The sequence below is a fragment of the Macaca mulatta genome, chromosome 15 (assembly GCF_049350105.2).
Source record: "Macaca mulatta isolate MMU2019108-1 chromosome 15, T2T-MMU8v2.0, whole genome shotgun sequence".
Lineage (NCBI taxonomy): Eukaryota > Metazoa > Chordata > Mammalia > Primates > Cercopithecidae > Macaca > Macaca mulatta.
Genome location: NC_133420.1, coordinates 98,860,482 through 98,875,618, shown reverse-complemented (window position 1 = coordinate 98,875,618; position 15,137 = coordinate 98,860,482). Strand labels below are relative to the sequence as shown.

The window sequence follows — 15,137 nt, the reverse complement described above, 5'->3', positions numbered from 1 at the left end:
TAAGTAAGTCGCAGGCATTTTATTTTTATTTTAAAGAAAATGTTAAAATGGTTGATATTTTCTAGCTCAGCAGTCCCACCCCCACCCTCACCCATTGATTGATTATTTGCTTTAAAAATCCTGAGTGAAAAGACAGGAATTATTTCATTGTGGTGAGAGTGACTGATGTCAGAAGGTCAATTTCCCTACATTTACAAGATTCATATACACTTTAGAAAGGTTTTTTGTTAAACTGGGTGGACTATAGATTAACAGTGCACTTTTTGTTTTGTAATTGCATTTAGCTTTAATTAGAGGTTTAGAGTAGAAAGCTGAGAGTTGCTTGGAGGAGCCAAGGAGGAGATTAATGGGCTGTGCCCATCCACCGCAGCTCTGTGCTTCCAAAAAGTTTGCCAGGGCAACCTGGATTTGTCTTTATTATAGTGGAAGGAGTCTTGTCCTGTAGAAATAGAAATCACTGATGCATCACTAGCATCATGTGGCCTTTGTTCTCTGGCTGGACATGTTTGAAAGGCCCAGCTCATACCCACTCCTCCCTTAGGAAAGGGGGCCGAAGCTCTGCACCTGTAACATTCTATAAAGGCTAAAGATCATGAGGATGTTGAGTGGGCAGGGTCCCAGTGGTCTTTACTGAAATACCAGTCTGCACTCTGATAATGAATGAGGCTGGAGAGAACATTTCCTTGGTGTATTTTAATGCTTGACCTAGTTGACTGGGGTGCTCTGGGAAAACGAGCCTCACTTCCTGCTTTTCTACCTTAGATTGAAGTATGTCATTTATGTGATTGTTAATGTTGAAATGAGTAGCTGTACCACTCTGTTCTCAACAGGGAGGAAACCTTTTTATTTGTAATGATTGTAAATATTCTTTCTTAGCCGGGCGTGGTGGCTCATGCCTATAATCCTAGCACTTTGGGAGGCTGAGGCGGGTGGATCACCTGAGGTGAGGAGTTTGAGACCAGCCTGGCTAACATGATGAAACCCCATCTCTACTAAAAATACAAAAATTAGCCAGGCATGGTAGTACGTGCCTGTGGTCCCAGCTACCCGGGAGGTTGAGGCAGGAGAATCGCTTGACCCTGAGGGGCGGAGGTTGCAGTGAGCCAAGATCGCACCACTGCACTCCAGCTTAGGTGACAGAGTAAGATTCTGTCTCAAAAAAAAAAAAAAAAAAGAAAATATTTTTTCTCTTTTTAAGTGTATGTGTATATACATACATACATACATACATATATATATATAGAGAGAGAGAGAGAGAGAGAGAGAGAGGTTTTTTTTTTTTGAGACGGAGTCTTGCTCTGTCGCCCAGGCTGGAGTGCAGTGGCGCGATCCCGGGCTTACGCCATTTTCCCGCCTCAGCCTCCTGAGTAGCTGGGACTACAGGGGCCCACCACCACGCCCGGCTAGTTTTTTTCTATTTTTAGTAGAGATGGGGTTTCACTGTGTTAGCCAGGATAGTCTCGATCTCCTGACCTTGTGATCCACCCACCTTAGCCTCCCAAAGTGCTGGGATTACAGGCGTGAGCCACTGTGCCTGGCCTATATTTTTTAAGTTGAAACTTGTATTTGCCTTGTCTTTATGCCCACAGTTAAACTTGAAGTCATTTTATATCAAAAGCATCTTCTCAGATTATTCTGATTTTTGAGAAGGCTAACATTTGCTAGGCTTTATGTTTCAAAAAACAAAAACAGGAAAAGCTCCTGGGCTTCTCCCATCGTGCTTGGCATATGAGGGGTCTAGGGTACTTGTCTTAAATGTTCTGATGTATTTCAGTTAAAGCAGTGAACAATATTCTAGAAGATAAGGCAGCAGCTGATACTTGGTAATGTCCTTAAAACTGCATAGTAATAACCTTCAGTGAGATTTATATAATTTGGAGGTAAGCTCCACTTATATCTGGAAAGTTAAAGCACAGAGAAAGTTAGTGCGGTATTTGCCTGAGGTAAGTCACACAGTTGGTGATAAAAGCCACCATTCTTAGTACTTTATATGAGACTTCTGTTTTATATGATAGATTACAGAGGCCAGGCACAGTGGCTCTTGCCTATAATTCCAGCACTTTGGGAGACTGAGGTGGGAGAATCACTTGAGCCCAGAAGTTTGAGACCAGCTGGCAACATAGCAAGACCCTGTCTCTACAGAAAAAAAAAAAAAAAAAGCCAGGAACAGTGATGAACACCTGTGTGCCAGCTACTCAGGAGACTGAGGTGGGAGGATTGCTTGAGCCTGGGAGGTTGAGTCTGCAGTTAGCCATGATCATGTAGACTGCACTCCATCCTGGGCAACAGAGCAGGACTCTGTCTCAAAAAAAATTAATTACAGAGATAGTGTTCTAGTTAATAGCAAGGAAGGAATGGCTTAAACAATAAGCTTAGCCGGGCACAGTGGCTCGTGCCTGTAATCCCAGCACTTTGGGAGGCCAAGATGGGCCGATCACTTGAGGTCAGGAGTTCAAGACCAGCCTGGCCAACGTGGTGAAACCCTGTCTCTATTAAAAATACAAAAATTAGTCAGATGTGGTGGTGCATGCCTGTAATCCCAGCCACTTGAGAGGCTGAGGCAGGAAGATCGCTTGAACCCAGTAGATGGAGGTTGCAGTGAGCTGAGATTGTGCCACTGGACTGCAGCCTAGGCAAGAGTGCGACTGCATCTCAAAACAAAAAACAGTAAGTTTAATGAATGATTCCCAAAGTATGGTCTATGGACCAGCGTCATTCACATCATCTGGAAACTTACTAGAAATTTTAAATTCTTGGAACCTACCAGACCTACTACTCGCTCTGAAGGTGTGAGTCTAGGAATCTGTGTTTTCAAAAAGCCCTCCAGATCCTTCTGATGCATGATAAAGTTTCAGTACCACTAGCTTCATACCATCCTTTTATAATTTTATGAGTTTAAATGCTTGGGGCTGCTGAGATAACTTAACCTTGGGTCCTGAGTATATACAAGGTAAGAAGCAGCTGGTAGCCTCCTTGAAGGCCCAGCATAGACAACCCTTATTGGGCCTCCCTTGTAATGTACAGATAGGTAAGAAAGCAGAAGAGGAACCAATATTTGAGCTGCCTGTGCTCTGCCAGGCACTGTGTCTGTCTTTCCCACAGGTCCCCTGCATTTAGCCCTCATGCCAATCATGTGCTTGTCATAGTGTGCTCCTTATATCTTTTGGGTGCATCATCATTTTCTAGTTGTAATCTCATTCTTGAGAGCAGGCTCAGACATTTGCTTCAATTCTTCCACTGGCAATCAAGGAGACTTGACATTGTTTCGTTTAGGGGGACTGTACATTTCCTCATGGGGCATGCAGTTTGTGTTGGAGATACAGAAAGCTTCATTCTGAAGTTGGTGCTTCTTCCTGGAACAGTAATTTTATTTCAGGTTTGTGGGAGAGGAGGAGGAGGGACCTTGTCTTTTTTGCAAACCGTGACATTCCCTGTACATACCATGTACCTGGTGCATGATAAATAACTGTTAGACTCCCATACTATTAACAGAAAGCTTGTATTATGTCCGGAATTGGTTCCTTCTGGTGGGTTCTTGGTCTCGCTGACTTCAAGAATGAAGTCGCGGACCCTCGTGGTGAGTTACAGTTCTTAAAGATGGTGTGTCCGGAGTTTGTGCCTTCAGATGTTCAGATGTGTCCAGTTTCTTCCTTCCAGTGGGTTCATGGTCTCGCTGACTTCAGGAGTGAAACCACAGACCTTTGCAGTGAGTGTTACAGCTCGTGAAGGTAGTGCAGACCCAAAGAGTGAGCAACAGCACAATTTATTGTAAAGAGCTAAAGAACAACAAAGCTTCCACAGCGTGGAAGGGGACCGAGCGAGTTGCCGCTGCTGGCTTGGTTGGCCAAATTTTATTTCCTTATTTGACCCCGCCCACATCCTGCTGATTGGTCCGTTTTTACAAAGTGCTGATTGGTGCGTTTACAAATCTGTAGCTAGACACAGAGTGCTGATTGGTGCATTTACAATCCTTTAGCTAGACACAGAGCGCTGATTGGTGTGTTTTTAGAGTACTGATTGGTGTGCTTACAAACCTTTAGCTAGACACAGAGCGCTGATTGGTGCATTTAGAAACCTTTAGCTAGACACAGAGCACTGATTGGTGCGTTTTTAGAGTGCTGATTGGTGTACTTACAAACCTTTCGCTAGCCACAGAGCGCTAATTGGTGTGTTTACAGTCCTTTAGCTAGACAGAAAAGTTCTCCAAGTCCCGACTGGACCCAGAAGCCCAGCCGGCTTCACCTCTCAGTATCATCTCCCAGATAGTTTATGCCCACCCTTCAAACTTCTTTGTTTAAGGCATTGATTCTCAAAATGTCCCTTGACCAGAAACAGCATCACTTGGAAACTTGGTAGAAGTGCACATTCTCAGGTTCCACCCCAAACCTCTTGGATCAGAAATTCTGAGGGTAGAGCCCAGGAATTTATGGTTCAACAAGCCCTGCAGGTGATTTTGATTTATGCTAACATTTGAGAACCACTGGCTTTACACATGAGAAGTAGGATTTTGAAATTGTACTTTTTATTATAATTTTCTGGGAAAGTAAAGCTCTTTCACCTGTAAACTCTGGGGATAGGAGCACCCTGAAGCTCACGATGGCATCCTGCAAAGCCCGAAAGAGTGCTAGTTGCTTATCATTACCTGTGCACACATCATTCCCTCACTCAGAGCCCAGCTAGGAGGCCTCCTCCTACCTTGTAACCAGGTCACCCTTAGATGTGGTCACTTCCTCCACAAGAACTGAGAGAGAAGAGAAAAACACCAGAGGTTATGGAACTGGCCATACTGGCTTATGGTTTAAAGGGCAGAACTGAGCCAAATGAGGATCCCTCAGAAAACTGCTTTCTCGTTGTATCACCCCAGAAATAAATCAGTAAAAGCATTCACTTTTTGTTTTCTTTGCTTCAAACAAAGTAGGAAACATTCTTTCTTGCTTTATATATCTAGATATCAAGTAAGGAAGTATGATTTGGATTCTTGAGTCTATTTTTATCTTTCAAGTGTGTGTGTGTGTGTGTGTGTGTGTGTTTGCCTTTGCCAAGCCATGGAGGGTAAAAATGATATATATTAGCAACATTGTTTACATGGACCACAGACAATTAAATGTTTCATTTCTTATTAATCCTGAAAGAAAAAGCCTTTTTCTGTGTATGTGGGGTGGTGCAGCCCTCTATACAAAAATCTTAAAAACTGTATCTATTCTAATTGTTTTCCCCTGGGACATCATCATAGTTTAGGAGTATATCTCAATGTTGATTTTTGAAAATACATGTGTAAACAGCTAGATTTATGCATTGTTATAGCATCAGTGCAAGTTTTAGAAAAAAATCAAGCGTGACAATTGAAAATAAAATGCCCATTACTAAGTTGGACTCTTCTTTACCCTCGAGAAATTGTACTTGGATGTTTATGGGAGAAATTATTCCAGATCCTACCAGTTCTGTCAGAAAACTGATATTACTCTAGATAATCATTTTCACCCACCTCTGTGTAATAGTTAACTTTTATTTGAAATGTAGGCTCAAGCCATGCTAAAAATTCCATCTCGAAGGTGACGAGCTTATCCCTGAGCAGGGGATGGAGGGCAGAGCACCCTCATAACTCTAGGAATTTCACTGTTATATCTTGACTTAATAAAATGTCTGCAGCTGAAAATAGGAAAACTTGACTATATGCATGTTTGAACACACAGACAAAAAATGCCAGCTGAAGCAGAGTATTCCGCCTGCAAGCCTAGAAAAATCAGGTTCAGTGAGGCACAGTGTGGCAGGGAAGGCACACTGAAGCTGCAGGGATGGGAGGTCTAGTAACTGGGAAGGTATTCAGTTGAGGACTGGTGCCCTCCATGTAGACTTCCCCGACCCACCCACCCTGGGTCTGCTTCCCTCTGCCCCCAGTGTGGGCTCCCCTAGCACAGCTGGGTATTAGCTTGGTAATGGGAAAAGGATGGTATTCAACTGGGAATCTTTGGCTTCCAGGAACAAAACAAACTTGGGGAAGATGTTATCAGGATACCAAAGTCCTCCCCAAAATCCAGATCCTCAGAGAAAACCTAGAATCAAAAATAGAAAAGCCCAAGGAAGTTGAAGAACTCTGTCTCCGTGTGTTGTCCCTGCTTCTCTCAGCTCCATCCTCACCTTTCTGCATTCCAGCTCTGTTGTGTCATCCACAGCATGCAACACACAGATCCAGCTCCATCTGGAGCCTGCCTGGCAGCTCCTCAGCCCCAATTTTAAAGCCCTAGGGAAGGAGCATCTTGCTCAGCGTAGGTCTCACGTCTTTATGTGGTCCAGTGAGCCATGGTGGGGGAGGTAATTGAGTGCAGGGAGGCACTATGGGAGGTCTACCTCTGACCCTGTGACCCAGTTAGAAGACCCCAAAGGGGAGTAGCTTGCATAGATGGAACAAAAGCATTCTCCCTATGTTATTCCATTGACATGTTGCTGTGGGTTTATTCATTAACCCCACACTTGGAAAGTAATCATCTTTGGCTCTAAGAAAATCTGGAGGTTGGACGTGAAAAACCTCAGGCCAGACAGTGAATCAGTCCTGGATTGTGCTGAATTTTCCAAAGTGACTCCACCCCATGAGGCTTCATGGCTGTCAGCATCTGCTGTCTCCAGTGATGCCTATCTTAAACAGACCCTTTACATGGCATTGGTGGCAAGTAAGACTGGAAGTTCTTGGTGAAATGCTTGCATGATACAAGAGCCTTCTCGTGAATCTGCTTTAAAAGGGTCCTTTATTCTGAATACCATTTTGATCTCTGATCCACTGATGGGAGTCAATGATGTTGAACTGAGAAAAATATATAGGTTACTAGCTATGAACCCTTCCTTCAGTAGTGTACTTGTTTACTAAGGGGTTAATTTGAATTGGGAATGAATCTTAGTCCACAAACTAGAGGTGCAGAGAATATTGCAGTTTGCTAAATAGACTTAATCTTGACTTTAACCTTCTACTGCTTTTGGGTAGCAGAAAGATTCATCTCGATTATTCTTGGATTTGTTTCCCATATCACTCTCCCAGAGTTGTGCCAAGGTTCCAGGCTTTACTAATGTCATGATGTCAGGAAGACCTCCTAAGTTATCCGTTTACACCAGGCCCTACTGCTTCTGGGCTGCATTTGAGGCTAGGGAGGATGCTTTGTCCACATCCAGCCATCCCCCTGGGGTTGCTGCACACCTGAGGGTGCAGCCAGAGTGCAGGTATGGCTATCTGCCACTCAGAGTTTCACACTCATTCACTTCCAAGATCTCCCCTAAGTGTGGCAGACATTTCTATCTTCTCACCCGCTTTTCTCCTTAAGGAACCCTACCACAACCTCCCTGAAGCAGGTAAGCCAGAGCCCTCGACTCTTGTGAGTGACGAAATTTCAGAGAGAAAAACATTGAGAACTCCCCCTGCCCCAGAGTCGGTAACTGCTCAAATGCTGGCTGCCGCCAGGTGGTGCAAGAGACACTGCTTCCTCTGTGGTCACCTAGCAACAGTCGCCTATTGGCCAGTTCCCCACGTAGAGGTGGCAGCTGCCCTTCCTCGTGGCTACTTGCTGGGGGTTTTTGGGAGCAGGGGAGTATGGGGGGGTGGGTGTGGCTGTACCTGCCCCAAATTAGCAGGAGGATTTGAGGTATTTCTTGTTGTTGTTATTGTCTGTTTCCAAAACCCATTTGGAAACCTGTTATTCCATAAGAGTAGCCTTCAAATTCCTAAGCATTTTCTGTAAGTCTTCAGTGAACTAATAAAAGTATTTCCTTTTCCCTTTTCTGGCAACGGGTAGTCTAGCTCTGTTAATATTCCTGCAAAAATCTCATCTACCCGGCTCACTCACACTGTGCACTTTTGCCCTCGGAATCCTCAGTGGCCAGGCTAATTGAGTACAACCAGTTCAATGATCAGCTATGTTACTTTTGCCATTATTTTAGATGCTGCCTTGCCCATAGCACAACCAATGCATTTAAAAAATAAAAACACTTGGGGCTGGGGGAACTATGATTAAATAAAGGAGATCTCTGTAGAATATGGCAAAGCTTGCACACAATTGTGATAAAAATATGCTGTCTTGAGCAACCAGCATATTACAGAGGCTCTGTGAATGCCTCTTAATCTAGAATTTCAGTACAGGCTGTACATAAAATATTTATACAGCACGGTGTGCTTCGCCCCTGACAAAAGCATGTATGCTGTTACTATAGACGTCACTAACGTATAAGCCACTGAAGTCCCTTTAATGTATTTATAATGTTAGCAAAGTAACTGCCATCAGGTTAAACTTGTAGTGACTGATAATGTAGCCTTGGCTCCTTGCCAAAAATATTTTTCTTGCTATCAGAATGACACTTAATAGTAAAGATGTCATAGAGGAAGGGGAAGAAGAGAATTTAGAGAAACTTAAAAGAATGGTTGCTGCAGAACCTAGTAACTGGGTTTGTGGCTGGCAGACAAATGGGAGTAGTCCCTGGAATTACTTCTAAGGAGGAAATTTTACTACAAACACAGCTGGGATTAATTCTGTTACCAAGTCTTTTTTAGGATCAATAAAGAGCTTATTTGTAAAAATTAAAATGTAACTATCACTTTACTATCTATGGATATCTGTTACATTTTCTCTGTAAAAGAGGAATGGAAATGCCTGCCTAGTAGGTTCATCATAAGGACAGAGAATATGGGACCTTATTAAGTCCTAAGTAGCAGCAATTTTGTTTTTGTTTATAGGATGATTAATTCCACTCATGACTTAATACTTGCATGTTCTTGAATCTTCAAAATAGATTAGTGGTCATGTTTCCATTTTAGAAATAAAATACACTGGGGAAACGAATTGTAATACACACATGACAAAGCTTATATATTAGTATCCTTCTATGTGAAGGATCCCTCAGTATCCTTATATAAAGATCCTTTCTGGCTCTAATATGCTTGAGTTGATTTTGTTCCTTGTAGGCAAAAGTTTTAATAAATACACTATTTTCTCTCCATTATCCAGGATATATAGATTAATATTAATATATAAATGTAAAAATCCATTATATATTAATATATCAATCTATACATCCTTAATTAATATCTGGATATATGAAATTAATATCCTGGATATACGAAAAGGTATTCCAGATCAATAAGATGAACACACTAGTAGAAAAATAGAGAACATGAACAAGAGTGTAAAAAGGTACAAAGTGTTCAACCCCAAAGATATGCTAATCAAAATTTTAAAATTAAATCTATAGAATACAATTTAAAAAATAACATGACCCAGTGTTAGAGGGGGTGTGGAAGAGTGGGTATTGTTATGTGCCGCTGGGTCAAACATTGTGTAGGGCAAATTGTCAATATCAGATCCTCACATTTTCTATACATTTGACCTTGACCTTATCCCAGGCAAATACTTGATGGTATAGTGAAGGATATCTTTCTCAGCATTAAATATATAATCAAAAATTGGAGGTGACTTAAGTACTTCAAGGGAATTTATTAAAATGGATTATTGAGCAGTCATTAAAAATGAAAGCATACAAGACTATTCAGTGATACAGAATTTCCATCAGAATAAGTGGGAAAAACAAGTTACCAGTAATACCATATGATTCACTTTCAGTGAAACTTACATGCACTTACACATTGTGTATTATATGTCATGCATACATATCAAAGTGGAAGGAGGTTCAACAAAGTGCTAATTATCCTCATGATTTTTATTTTTTTCTTTGATTTTTCTAAACTTAACAGTAAAGAACAAAACACTATTTTGAAGGCAGAAAAACTATTTTTTAATAATTCAGCATAAATTACATAGGTTACCCAAAGATAGTAATATGGTAGTTGATCCGAACCTGGACTTCTGTTCTGTTGATTTGACACATTTTGGTGTCTTTCCTTTTATGTTAAGTAACTATCATTTACCTACAGCAGAAGAAGAATGTAACTTAGCTTTTGAGACCTGATAACATATAGCTGTTGAATAGTTCTGTAAGATTTGTTAGGGAACCAAAACCAGGCATGTGAAGGTGGTGTTGGAAGAAAAAAGGCGGGAAGGGTTTGCAGTCAACTGTCAGTTATCTCTGCACATGGACAGGTGAGAAGCAAGGGAAGAAGAGTGAGCTTGGGTATTTTGTTGAGCTGTTAAGTTCAGGATTAGAAAATGACCACTACAAACCTTTTGGCTTGAGAGCCAAAGTTCTTGGCAGGGAAGAAGAGTGAGCTTGGGTATTTCATTGAGCTGTTAAGTTCAAGGTTAGAAAATGACCAGCACAAACCTTTTGGCTTAAGAGCCAAAGTTCTTGGCAGGCAGTCTCTGCTTGTTTCCGTTTGCCTTCCTCCTAGTTTCTCCTCAATGCCCTGAGTCAGCATCCTGTATCTGCCATTTTGAAAATTGCCTTAAGGGGTCATGCCTTCCTAATTGTTAAACCCAGTGACATTTTGTCCTCATCTGCAGCATTTGATGTGTTACTCAACTCTCTTTGGGCTTGTGTGCCTCTCCACCCTTGTAGTTGCTCTCCTGCCTCTGTAACCACTCAGTGTCTTCCATGTCCCTTGACCCTTCACTGTGTCTTCTACTGATTCCCCTTAGAACCTTCATTTATCCCTGGAGCTTCAACCATCATCATCAGGTGAAACTCTAGTGACCAGTCATCTTTCCCCACCATGCATCATCCTTGCTGCCATTGAGAGTTTAGTCTTAAAATGGTACTTGAAATTAGAACACATTCACTTTGTCACAAAATCTGACAGACATTAGACATACTTAGAACTCTTATCTGGCTTCATGAGACAGCTGTCAGATTGTCTGCCAATGGTCTACCCATTGATAATGGAACCAGCTCCTTGTGTGAGCCTCAAATAAAAATGATGGAATTAATAAAAGACTCTTACCTTAAGGCACAAAGGCCTATGAATTTCAAACAGCATTGACAGAACCGATCCAAAAAATATGTAGATTGTAAAAACTCTAATACAATCCACACTGAAGTAAAAAGCTTAACTTGGAATAATCGGAATAGTCTTTGTCAGCTGGACAGCTCATCTCGGTAAACATGAAAGAGTAGACAGTAATGTTAAGGCAGTGTGTGAGGTTTAAAGTATTTGCAAGGTCGGCATTGGGCGGCTTTGGATTCAAACTGGACTTTGACAGAGGGGATAAGAAAAGTCTATGGGGAACTGATGGGCACAAAGGCAGGGTGTAAGTGTGTGTTCTTGGGAAAATGATCAGACTAATCTGATTGAATAGAAGGCATTTATTGGAAGTTAGAGGAAGATAAAGTAGTGATAGATAATGGAAGAACTGAAGGTCAACAGAGGAGTTTATATGTGATGGAAGAGAAAATCATTATCACTATGGATGTAGATGTAAGAAGATGTTAAGTTTGGAAGTTATAAGACCAGAGAACTTCAAAGCTTGTGGGATTCTGTAAGGTGGGATGGGAATAACCAATATTGTTCAGTACCTGCTGTGTGATCTGCAAGGCATAAGATCCCATTATTATTTTACAGCAGCCTTTGGAGTAGATGTACTAGTTCCCGTTTTATTTTATGCATTGTAAGACTGAATTGTGAGCAGACATACTTGTCTAAGTTTTGCAGAGTGGCTGGATCAGGATTCATGTCCAGTGACATCTGACTTCAAAGCACAGTGAGGATGGAGAACGTTGAGACCAGTTCTTCATTTTACAGTCAAAGGGATGGGCCCAATCCTGTTCAAGGTTACAGAAATAGGATGAAAGCAATTTTTCTGTAAGAGAGTGGATAGGCTGTGATCTGCAGAGGGGCCAAGTTAGAGGCTCTTGTTATAAACAGATGGGGTATGCCAAGGAAGTTTGGTTTAGCAGTGTGATAGGAGTGAAAAAGAAGGGGTAGAGAGCAGCTGGACATTCGGGGAAAAGTGGTGGTGGACTGTTAGTGAAAGGTAACGATAAGAGGGATGACTTGAAAACAGTTCCAAGGTTTTAGTCCCAGGGAACTGCCGTTAACAGTTTTAGTAGAAAGGCCATGTGTTTGTTATGGAGTGGTCTGAGTAAGTATGACGGAGTTAAAAAAATATATAAAAATAGAGAGGTATACGTGTGCCTTCTTATGTATGTACTACCAAACACACGGAGGAGGAGAACAGGACAGAAGGTGGAAAGCTGTGAGGGATCCAGCACTTTTCTTTGCAGTGGTGGTGAGTCACAAGAGCAAATAGCTAGCCTTTACCTAAAGCAAAAGGGGCTCTTTGCATGGTATCTTAGGCTCCCTTTTATTCTGGCCTGCCCCTGCACCCCCAGCAGGAAAGTGGCTTAACTGTACTTTGATTTCCAAAATGCATAGCTGTCTCTAATAATTGATTCCTCTCTCCTGTGGATCTCAAGCCTAAAAATGAGGATTGTTCTATTACATTTCCCTCAAAGAGATTTTTTTTTCCTTTCAGAATGATGGTCACTATACTGGATGGACTTCTGAACTAGTGAATTACTTTCATCTTTTGATCACACTAGGAAATTGTCCATGGAGTTGAAATATTTATTGCAGTAATTTCTGACCTTACATAATTAAGATAACATATTATTTTTTTCTTTATAACTATCATGAAGTTGTCATGTTTGTCTCCTTTAACTTTGCTTTTTAGAGATATAAATCCATTCTCTAGTCTTTTATGCTCCATTGATCTGTTCAGACTGCTCTTGATCTACGAATGTATGATTGTGGAAAAGACTTTTATAGGATGAAATATGAGCAAGCTGTTTTACTCTGAAGAGTAAAAGTGAATTGTATTACTCTTCAGGTTAAATCAATTAAATACCCCATTTTCATAAACACAATATGCATAGACTGGATAATACTAGGGAAACTTAATAGATCAAAAGGAGTATTAAGACTACTTGAAAAAATGGAGATACTCAAATATTAATATGTTGCTGATTTTATTCAATAAATAAAATCTAGAAAATAGAGTTTAAATCAAAATCTGTTACACTGTTTCTAGAGATAATCAGTGTTAAAATTGTACTATATTATCTTCCAAGTTTTTAGAATATGTGTTTGTGTTGTGTTAGCTTTCTCTATGTTTGCAACCTGAGTAACATTTATTGCATGTTTGTGCTGTGACAAGCTAAATACCAAGCATTTTATATATATTAATTTATTCTCATAACCCTTGGGGTTAGTACTTTTATTATCCCCATTTATACACAGGACAATTGAGGCTCAGAGAAATTAGCCAGGCACAGTGGCTCACTCCTGTAATGCCAGCACTTTGGGAGGTCAAGGTAGGCAGATCACTTGAGGTCAGGAGTTCGAGACCAGCCTGGCCAACACGGCGAAACCCTGTCTCTAATAAAAATACAAAAATTAGCTGGGCATGGTGGCACACTCCTGTAATCCCAGCTACTAGAGAGGCTGAGGCAGGAGAATCACTTGAACCTGGGAGACAGAGGTTGCATTGTGCTGAGATCACACCACTGCACTCTAGCCAGGGTGACAGAGCTAGACTTGGTAAAAAAAAAAAAAAAAAAAAAAAGAGGAAGGAAGGGAAGGAAGGAAGGAAGGAAGGAAGGAAATGACTTGCCCATGTTCACATAGCTGGTAAACCCACCAGTTCAGAACTTAACCAATCAGATACCAAAGCCCATATCAATGGGCTTTTTTACATACTTCTTTTCCTTAATAAAATGCCTATTCCTTTTTTCTGCAGCATCATTTTAAATGACAGCATAGTGTTCAGATATATGGAAATGTAATGGTTTCTCTATCCCATCTCCTTTTATTAGACATTTATATTGTTTCTTGTTATTTACTTTTAGAAATAACATTGCAGTGAACATCTGTCATGCACATCTGTGATTATTTCCCTAGGATAAATTGCTACAAGTGGCATTGCTGAACACTGATAGAATGTAGCACTCAGGTCTTGATGTATTCTGTTAATTTACTCTGTTGATGTACTCTGTTTTCTCGAAAGGTCACAGCAGTTTATACTCTCAGTAGCAGTATATTGAAGTACCTGGTAACTTTCAGCTCTCAGCAGCATTGGTAGTTAGCTATTTGAAAAAAGAAAGGTATGTGTTTTTAAAAAACATTCTAGGTATTCCTGTTAACCCATATTATCTCTTGCCTCTAATGCTGTAGTAGTCATGATCTCCTGACTGGTTTATTTCTATCTGGCACCCACTTTGCCACTAACAGAATTGGATAGGGTATAGACTCTAGAGTTAGATGCCTGGGTTCAAATCATGACTGTGCTCTGCCTCAATTTCCCCGTAAGTAAAATGAAAATAGTAATAAAACTCTCTGGTAAAGTACTTTAGAACAGCGCCTGACTTTTGGTATGTATTCAATAATTGTTGGCTTACTGCTATTGTGTTCCAGAAGTCCCTGCCCATATGATTAAAAAAACGCACGGTTGTACTTGTTTTTGAATGAATTAAGCTAAAAAGCTGACATTGAAGCATTGTTAGCGTTAACACTGTGACCAACCTGAAGATCACAAATTACCTTGCCTGACTCAGTTGATGCTGAGAGGTCAGGGATAGAGTAATAACAGGAATAACTAGAATGTTAAAGTGCTTTATATTAAGCTGCCAGTGCACTTCCACACACATTATCTCATTTGATCCTCACAACACAGCTGTGAAGGAGATGGAGCAGGTGTTATTAATCTCATCTTACAGAGGAGGAAATTGACTTGGAGGATTAAGTGGCTTGCTCACTGAAGGTTGTGGGAAATGGTCAGTGGCAGAGCTGAATGTGTACTCTGGGCCTTCTGACTGTAAATACTTACTCTTGATGCTTCTTAACATCATGATAAGCTAAGGAGGTGCAGGTGTAGATGCCCAGGTCTAGAGATTTGCTGGAAAAGAAGGAGCAAAAGAGGATGCCACTGGGAGGAGGCAGCAGAGTTGGGGTAAGGAAACTTAGATATACTAAAAGAGAGGGAGGTACCCAGTGGGGAGCGAGGTGGGGGCGGGGAAGGAGTCATAAAGAAAGGGGAAAACTTAGGGGGCCAGGACTTCTGTGACTACAGGACTGGCTGAATAGATCAGGGTGGAGGGCTTCATCTTTGAGACAGAAGGGATGCCACCCCTGAGCCAGGAAGGAGGGAGGAGATGGAGCAGGTAGACACAGGTGATTTGAAATAGAAAGGAACATTAAGAGGGCTGACGGGTTA

The 15,137-nt window shown here is 41.2% G+C and overlaps 1 protein-coding gene across 12 annotated transcripts in view; it reads left to right on the top strand.

Moving 5' to 3' along the window:
- KANK1 (KN motif and ankyrin repeat domains 1) overlaps nt 1–15,137 on the top strand; it is a 240,993-nt gene that overhangs the window by 67,510 nt on the left and 158,346 nt on the right. The window contains exon 1 of one of the 12 annotated variants that reach the window (XM_028835208.2): nt 12,402–12,527. The exons of the other annotated variants lie outside the window; for them this stretch is intronic. The gene's annotated coding sequence lies outside the window, so the exon portion shown is untranslated. Of the gene's footprint in view, nt 1–12,401; nt 12,528–15,137 lie in introns of those variants that run through there. 12 annotated transcript variants of the gene reach the window in all.